Source organism: Melanerpes formicivorus, unplaced genomic scaffold (genome assembly GCF_026170545.1).
Source record: "Melanerpes formicivorus ecotype bairdi unplaced genomic scaffold, bMelFor1.0.p_v2 SCAF_19, whole genome shotgun sequence".
Classification (NCBI taxonomy): domain Eukaryota; kingdom Metazoa; phylum Chordata; class Aves; order Piciformes; family Picidae; genus Melanerpes; species Melanerpes formicivorus.
Window position 1 is genome coordinate 11,245,518 of NW_027142371.1, and position 9,046 is coordinate 11,254,563.

The window sequence follows — 9,046 nt, forward strand, 5'->3', positions numbered from 1 at the left end:
GATGCTGCTTTCATCTGACTTGAGAATCAGCCCTCTCCCCTTGTGCTAAAGCTGGATTTGTGTTGATTTTATTGCTGTTTTGGACTCCCACAACACAAGTGACTGATGAGCCAAATCCGTGCCGCATCCCTGAATGTATTATGCTCCTATTGTATTTTTTTTTCCCCCCCCTTTTAACATCAAATCCATGCTTTTTTTTTTTTTTTTTTACAAGGCAGACTTCTTCCTCCTTTAAAAATAAATAAATAAATAAATAAAAATACAAGAGAGCAGTTTGGAAGTGATTTAAATCCTCTCTCCCCTTTTTTTTGGGGGGGGGGTGGGGAGTGGAACGATGAATATTTAATTGAGTCGAAGGTGGATAAATGATCATTTTCCTCATCCTATATGGTAGTGAGTAGTAAATTACTTTACTTGGAAACCCAGTTATAATTGCAAAATTGATAACAGAGGTGTGAAAATTTACACCTGTGATAATAAAGACTAGCTTCCCATCATACATCAACATTATACCTGATGAGTTATCTCTTGTGCATGATCTAAATATTTCATAGAAGCCAGCAATCAGAGCCTTTGGCTTGCCAGCTAAGAAATAACCTGCTTTTATATTTCATATGCATATATATATCTCTATATATTACAACTAACAGGACGCTCTGCATGCACCTACACACCTGCACAGCAGTGCTCCAAGGGCGGGTGTTCGTGCTCCTGAAACCTGATGGAGAAGCCCAACATCGTGCTGCAATGCAGAGTTTAGAGGCAGCATGGCAGGGAGGGGAGGACAGAGCATTGTAACCTTGGGCAGACTCAAATTAAAAATGGTTATTTGGCGTGTGTCCCCCCCCCACCCCCGACTCTGGGCTGAGTCCTGGTGAGCTGCTGAGCAAAAGGGATCAGCCTTCCCTTCTCTGTCCCACCAGCTTTTCCTCTGGAAACCGCTGAGTAAAGGGATGCACAAAACTTGTGCTCAGTTTTGGCAAGGGTTGGCAGGCAGCATGCTGATCCCTGAGTGCTCTGGGGTACTGCTCTGGGCTCAGGCCCCTTGGGGGTTGGCACATTGCTAACCACAAGCTGAAGAGGTGATGCTGGGGCTGGTAAGTGAGCACTGTGATCAGCTGAGATCTCGGCAGAGCACACTGCAATGAACCCTCTACAAACAGAAATGAATACCCAGCAACCTAATGGGCAGAAGTGCCCTCATCTGTATTAGCCCAGGAGGAAACCAAACCCTGCTTTTGGCAGCAGGAGTGACCACTTTAATAACCAGCAAAGGTCTTGGAGCTAGCTCTGAACTCATTCATGATTTGGGAAGATTTCCTCAAGGTCAGGGGTGGAGTTTTTTCTAAATCTGGTCTCACTGGCTGCAAAAAAATGGTCTCTGTGGCACCACAGGCTTGGACCTTCGTGAAGCAGGGCTGGTGGCCTGTACAGTCATTAAGACACAGGGATTAGAACTTTCAGCCTGAATCTGAGTCTAATCCATTACCCCCTTCACAGGGTATCACTGGCAGCAGGAGCTGATACCCTCCCCTTAGACTGAAAAAGATGTTCTGCTTTAAAAAGTTTGGTTGGGTTAACAGCACTGCGTCCAGGATTTCTGCTCCACAGATGCCAAAGCCATAAAATACATAAATTGCCTCTTTCTCCTCATTTTAGCATGTCATTTCATGCTTTTATATAGATGTATATTTTATTATGCACTCTGTTTCTTAAGATATCATTACGTTTATCTCGGCCAGTTTATTAAAGAGAAAGATAGGGACGTTCCCATGCCTTCTGCAGGGTCATGATTGGCTGAGCAGGCTGAGAACATTATGTTAACAAGAGCATATTTTGCTGTACATGAGACAATCTCTTTGGGAGGGGAAGATGTGAATCATTTTCCTTCTCTTTTTCTCCCTTCCGATATTTTTCTTGAAGCTCATTTCAGCGGCGAGACAGCTTCGGCTTTGCCTAAACCAAAGCAAGAGACAAGATGCAAGAGCCATTGATTCACCTTAGGGAATACTTTGGAGAGATCAAAAAGTGCTCATGTGCAAGCTGTTTCCTGTGGGAGGAGCGTGGCAGCACAATCAATCCAGGGATGCATTGTAAAATCAATGCTCTGTATAATTAGGGCACTCCAAGGGTAAAAAAAAAAAAGGGGGGGGGGGGGCGGGGGGGAAAGGAAGGGTGGAAAAAAAAAGGGAAGATCTACAAGGCAGAACAGGAATCCTGAAGGGTGGAGAAATCACAAGCCCCTGAACAAACAGATTTTAAGCCCATTTCAGAGGCAGCGAGGGAAGACGTTGGGGGATTGATGTAAACTCCTTTTATCTTGGTCCCGGCTGCAAAATGCTTGGAGCTCTGGGATGATGCTCACACATAGAATCATAGAATCACAGAATCAATAAGGTTGGAAAAGACCTCAAAGATCATCAAGTCCAACCTGTCACCCAAGACCTCATGACTACTAAACCATGGCACCAAGTGTCATGTCCAATCCCCTCTTGAACACCTCCAGGGATGGTGTCTCCACCACCTCCCTGACATCCCATTCCAAAGGCTAACAACTCTCTCTGGGAAGAACTTTCTCCTCACCTTGAGCCTAAACTTCCCCTGGTGCAGCTTGAGACTGCATGCTCTACATGAGATGATCTTCTCAGTTCTCAGCAGGGACTATGAACCAGCAATGTGCTCTTGTGGCCAGGAAGGCCTATGCCATTCTGGGGTGGATTAGAAGGGGTGTGACCAGTAGGTCAAAGGAGGTTCTTCTCCCCCTCTACTCTGCACTGGTGAGGCTGCATCTGAAATATTGTGTCCAGTCCTGGGCCCTTCAGTTCAAGAAAGACAGTGAGCTGCTTGAGAGAGTCCAGTGCAGAGCCACGAGGATGATTAAGGGAATGGAACACCTCCCATAGGAGGAGAGACTGAGGGAGTTGAGGGCTCTTTACCCTTAGAGGAGACTGAGAGGTGACTTCATCAATGGTTATAAATATGTAAAAGGTGAGTCCCAAGAGGCTGGAGCCTGGCTCTGCTGGGTGGTGCCCAATGACAGCACAAGGGGCAATGGTGGAAGTTGAGGCATAGGAAGTTTCATGTAAATATGAGGAGAAATTTGTTCACTGTGAGGGTGACAGAGCACTGGAACAGGCTGCCCAGGGAGGTTGTGGAGTCTCCCTCTCTGGAGATGTTCAAAACATGCCTGGATTCACTCCTGTGTATTCTGGTGTAGGTGATCCTGCTCTGGCAGGGGGGTTGGACTGGATGATCTTTTGAGGTCCCTTCCAGCCCCTGCAATTCTGTGATTCTGTGACTACCAGCACCCTAATCTGTTTTCTTTTGGCAGCCAATGGGAAATAATTTTGATGTCAAACCCCTTTGGCACCCAAAAGAAGATTATTTGGGAAGAAATAAGTGCCCAGGAACCATTTTGGCTGTCCAGGATCAAACCTCTGTGTTCAAATCCAGCCCTGCCCTGCAATGTTGCTGGTAGTGGAGATTGCCCCCATCCCATCTGCACTTCCAGCAGCATAGAAAAACCTCTCACCTCGAAAGATTATTTTTGCCTTTCCATATTTCTAACCTTTTCTCAGAGACTGGATGGAGCCAGATCATAATTCCCAGCTAAACACAAATGTTAACTATAGATCATGAAAATACAGCGGGGCGTAAATAGTTTTCTTTTATATGGTACTAAATTAGAAGCAAAACCAATTAAGTTGGAAGACAAAAATTCCTTTGGATTAGCAATCACTTTTGCAGGCTCTTGGTGAAGGCAATAATGGGGTTTTGCCTGAAAAATCCACTTTCTTGGGCAGGAAGAGGCCACTGCAGGCTGCCAGCCCTGCCGCGGCGCCACGTAGCTCCTTAACAAAGCTCTTTGCAAATCGGGCTTTTAGATTTAAAGGCTAAGCCACCCTTCAGCCTGATTTTCGTTAGTTATTCAGTGCTAAAAGATCTCTGAAGACCCAACTCGGCCCCCAAAGATCCTCTCCAGAAATTAGGCTCCCAAGCAGGGCAGGGAAAAGAACAAACAAACTCTCTGCCTGAAATGGCCACCGGTGCTGGTTAATGTTCCTCAGATGGGTCATTAGGTCTTTTACGGATTGTCAGCATGGAGAACTGCTCCTGGTTCCAGGGCAAAGGAAACTACTTCGTATTAAAATACATGGCTCTTGTGGGACCCGGCACTTCCACTGGGCTGCCTGCAAATTTGGCAAGTGCCCTGAAGTTGAGAAAGACAGATAACCCTGCAAATCAGGAAAGGCAGCTTTTCATCAATAGAAAATTACAGATCCCTGGTGAGAACTCCCATCATTATCCATCAAGAAATAAATTGGCCTGAGTTCCTCTTAACTGGTTCATCTGCTGGCATCTTGTGGTGGGGAGGACCTTTGCCTTCCAGTCAGGCATTGGTTTATTGGGTGTTTTAATTGCTTGTAAGAATAACTCTTGTTGAAATGGTGGTAAAGCTGCTTGTGGCCCAGTTTCAAAGAAAAGTGTTTGGGTTTGGGGTTTTTCTTTTTGGAAGGATTCATTGGCCTGGAGTGCTCTGACCAGCCACACAGGTGGGAAGGGAGTGCTTCCTGCAGGGAAGAGAATCATAGAATTGCCTGATTGAAAAGACATGACCTTAAGATCATTGACTCCAAGCAGAACCTAACATCTCCCTGTACACAACTGTTTGTCCATGTCCCTAAGCACCTCATTCAAACGTCTGTTAGACACCTCTAGGGATGGTGACAGCACCACCCCTTTGGGCAGCCTGTTTCAGTGCCTGGTGACCCTTTTGATGAAGAAATTTTTCCTAATATCTGACCTAAACCTCCCCTGGTGCAACCTGAGGCCATTTCCTCTTGTCTTATCACTTGTTACCTGGGAAAAGAGGCCAGTCCCCATCTCCCTATAGCCTATTTTCAGGTAGTATAGAGAGCAATGACATCTTCCCTCTGCCTCCTTTTCTCCAAGCTGAACAACCCCAGTTCCTTCAGCTGCTCCTCATAAGACTCGTGTTCAAGACCTCTCCCCAACCTCATGGCCCTTCTTCTCTGGACATGCTCCAGCATTTCAATGTCCTTCTTGTCCTCAGAGGCCCAAAACTGAGGTGCAGAGGTGTATCCAATCTGCCTCTATAAATATGAGGTTAGAGCAATGCCTGTGCATATGAAACCAACTCCAGGAGGTAGGACTTGCTGTCAGAGCTTCATGTTCAGATGAGGATGGGAGACATCCTCAGGGGGATGAGAAACACCCTGGCTACAACCTCCCTTCAGATAGTTGTAGACAGCAAGAAGGTCTCTTCTGAACCTCCTCTTCTCCAGGCTAAACAACCCCAGCTCCCTCAGCCTCTCCTCACAGGGCTTGTGCTCCAGACTCTCCCCAGCCTTGTTGCCTTTCTCTGGCCACGTTCAAGAGTCTCAATGTCCTTCTTAAACTGAGGAGCCCAGAACTGGACAGAGTACTCAAGGTGTAGCCTAACCAGTGCTGATTATAAGGGCAGAATGACTTCCCTGCTCCTGTTGGCCACACTATTTCTGATGCAGGCCAGGATGCCATTGGCCTGCTTGGCCACCTGGGCAAAATTATTAAGATTATGTGGTCTCACCCCCCTGCCATGGACAGGGACACTTCCCACTTAACCAGGTTGCTCCAAACCTCAGTCTTAAACACTTCCAGGGATGAGGTGTCCACAGCTTCTCTGGGCAACCTGTTCCAGTGTTCAATCACCCTCATAGTAAAGAACTTCTTCCTAATGTCCAATCTAAATCTGCCCTGCTCTAGTTTCAAGCCATTGCCCCTTGTCCTGTCACCACACACTCCTGTAAATTAAACAAGCACAAGGCCAGCTCTGTCTAAACAGTGTTTGGGCCCCATTGGCAGAAGAAAGCTGCCATGCTAAAAGGATTTGTTACGCCTCAAATAAATGTGAGGCTGTGGCTGGAGAAAAGAGGGTTCCTGGAAGCAAAGTCTGTGCTCAAAGACCAGAAGACACGGAGGTGGGGGTGAAACTGAAACAGCCCCGCTAATGAGCCCGGGTGTTTGATGTCCTTGTCCGGTGTAAGGCGGGGATGGGGAACATGTGGAGAGGAGGCTTTTTCCAGGAGAGGGCACTCGTGGGAAACCGCAGCTCCAGCAGCTCCGGCCCCTGGCAGCGGGACCCTCCCACATCACTCCGGCCCCGGGCAGCGGGACCACCCCACATCCCCTCGTATCCCACCAGCCCGGGGCACCGGGACCCTCCTGTCCCCTCCTCATCCCTCCGGCCTCGGACAGCAGGACCCACCCGAATCTTCCTAATCCCTCCAGTCCCGGGGACCGGGATTCCCCCGACCCCTTCATCCCTCTAGTCCTGAGTAGCGGGGCATCCCCCGGTCTCCCACATCCCTCAAACCCCGAACAGGGGGAACCCCCCCTCATCCCTCCTGCCACGGACTGACGGCATCCTCCACTGGTCTTCTTCATCCCTCCAGACCCGGGCAGTGAGACCCGCATTGATGCCCCCACATCCTTCTGCCACCGGCTGTGTGGGGGGTCAGCAGCGACTGAGGAATTGGGTAGGGGGAGACGAATCCTCCATGCCCATCCATACGGCTTCTCTCTCATGCCCCCTCTGTGCTGGGCGGGTGCTGCCGTGTGCTTCCATTTGCTCTTGGTCCTGATTAAGAACAAAAAAAAAAGAAAAGGGGAAAAAAAAAAAAGACAGGAAAGGAAAAAAGAAAATAAGAGAGAGAGAGAGAGAAAGAAGAAAGATGATGTACAGAAAAAGGGGAAAAAAAAAAAGGAAAAAGGCAAAAAAGAAGCCCTCAGGCCACTGGTGCACTATGTGAGAGGGGAACATCTTGTATGCTAATTGGCTTTAGGTACTTACAGCAAGATTGAGACTTGTAGCGTTGCCACAGATTGTTGGAAATTCCTCCGATAAGCTGACAGATGAATGTGTCTCTCTCATGGAGAGGTGAGAGAGCAGCAAAATACTTCCAAGAGCACAGGCAGTGAAGCAGAGATATTTCTGGCATGTCAACACGCTGGGGCGGTGAGAACGCTGACCACTCGCTGCGGGGAGGATGGAGGGGGGGGGGAGAGGGAAGAGAAGGGGGGAAAGCAGCGGGCAGGCACAAAACGCTGATCCGTTGGCCACGTCCTGCCACCCCCACACTGGGAAGCAGCTTTTTGTATGAAGAGCTCCATCAGTTTGAATTAGTGCTTGTAAAGCGAGGTGGGGATGAGCAGGAATCATTCTGCCAGAATCTGGCCCATAGCGATTTGAACACAGGAGTGTAGCCAAGAAAGATGCAAGCTGAGATTAATGTCCCAGCAAAGCTTCTTGTTGGGGCCTCCTTAAGCCATAAACCATGGTAGTTTGTTTGGCTGAGTTTTTGATTCTTTTTTCCCCCCTAAGTTTGAGAGTTGATCCTGCTCATTAACATGAGCAGGGTTCACCTCTCCCGGGTCCCCTGTCTTGTTGTTCAGGTGATGCTCTCTTGGTGTGGAGCTCAGCAGGGTGGCAGGGGGCAAGGCTGAGCTTCCTCACCAGCACCCACCCTTCAGGCCAAACCTCCATCTCCCCTCTGTGCTGTAAAAAAATGAAGAGAAAAGCTTTGAGGCACAGGGATCCTATGGATTTTGCACCAGGGCACAAATGCTGTCACTCTGCCAGAGCAATGCTCTGTCCTGAAAAAACATCAGACCCTGCAGTTCCCTCTTTCTATTCCAAACACCATCACACTGCTCCAGTTCCTCCCCCTCTACCCCCCTCAGCTCTTGGGCTTCCCTCCACTTGCAAAGACATGAGGGCCATTTTTGATGGTTGAGACAGTTGCTGCTGTTCAAGACTTTTTGCACGATATTGGGGGGCATTTCTGAAGTTTTTTTATTTGGTTCATTTGTTATCTTTGAGTAGGGAAGGGTGGCTGAAGCAGAGTGTACCCCCAGGCATCAGCCATGACCAGTGGTGGCTGTGGCTCCCTCCTCCCCATTCACACCAGAGTAGCACTGAGCCCTGGGTACTGCTCAGGCCAAACAATGTTGCTTCTTATTTTGATCCACCCAAATGCATTTGCAGAAGGGTTTTCCTACCAGATTTCAGTGTGCAAGGAGCAGAAATGATCCTGTGGCTTTTCCTCGAGGCCCCAGTTTCTAGACTTGTGTTCAGCCTCACATTCCCTGAGAAAATTCTGCATCTGACCTTGAGCAAGGTTGCTTTCTACTGCTGTGCCTCAGTTCCTCCATCAATAAAATGGGCTTAATAGCACTTCCCTTCTCCAAATTGAAGTTTTCCTCACTGTGTCTAGCTTTCTGTCACTTGCCCACATCTGCACCCTGCATCCCATGGGACTCTTCATTTAATGAGCACGAGAGAGCCTATTATTATAACCTTCATGCTGTAGCTCCGTCTTTATCTCTGTCTGCTGTTTGCTGTGGGAAATATCTCAGCTTTCCCTTTTCATTTGCCATCAGCAGTCGCAGCAGCTGTGGTGCAGGACCCAGAGATCTGCAGCTGAAGTCTAACTGCAGTTGACAACTGTATGAATCTTATAGCAAATGTAAGTAGCTAATGCAAATATCAACAGTGTAGTAAGAAACACTTGGAAGCAGTAAGTGACTGATAGAAAAGTGATTATATGGACTTTATGTTGAAAAGTAAATATTTACTCCCCAGCATTGACAGATGCCTCAAGCACCATAGATCTAAAAGGGCATTGATTTGCACTCCTCCAGCCTCTCTTATCTCCTACTTATGAAAGTATCTGGCAAATAGTACATCATCTGCTTCCTCCACAGCCCAAGTGCCTCAGAGCAGCCACTCAGGTAATTTGTTTGGTATCCAACAGAGCAATAGTTAATTGTGGTGCTCGTGGGACCGCGTGTGGGGCTCTGCCGTAGCCTCCTGAAGTGCAGCCATCCAGCGATGCTCCTGCTCAGACTGTGGGCCAGCCCCTGCCCTGCTCTGCATCCACTCATGCATTACAAGGAATTTAAACACAAAAATAAAAGGATTTTAGCTGCATGAAATTTTATCCCTCAGAGAAGCAGCAGAAAAGAAAATGAGGTGGGAAAATGC

At 48.0% G+C, this 9,046-nt stretch overlaps 1 long non-coding RNA gene across 2 annotated transcripts; it reads right to left on the reverse strand.

Moving 5' to 3' along the window:
* Positions 1 to 1,111: 1,111 nt before the first annotated feature.
* Positions 1,112 to 6,938, reverse strand: LOC137447131 (uncharacterized). Of its 2 annotated transcripts, none has more exons than XR_010988799.1 (3): positions 6,854 to 6,938; positions 6,423 to 6,640; positions 1,112 to 1,956 (listed from the first exon to the last, which is right to left on the reverse strand). It is a non-coding gene; the product is annotated as an uncharacterized lncRNA (long non-coding RNA). The 2 variants fall into 2 exon arrangements; XR_010988798.1 differs by having other exon boundaries at positions 6,419 to 6,640.
* Between the last annotated feature and the right edge of the window lie 2,108 nt (positions 6,939 to 9,046).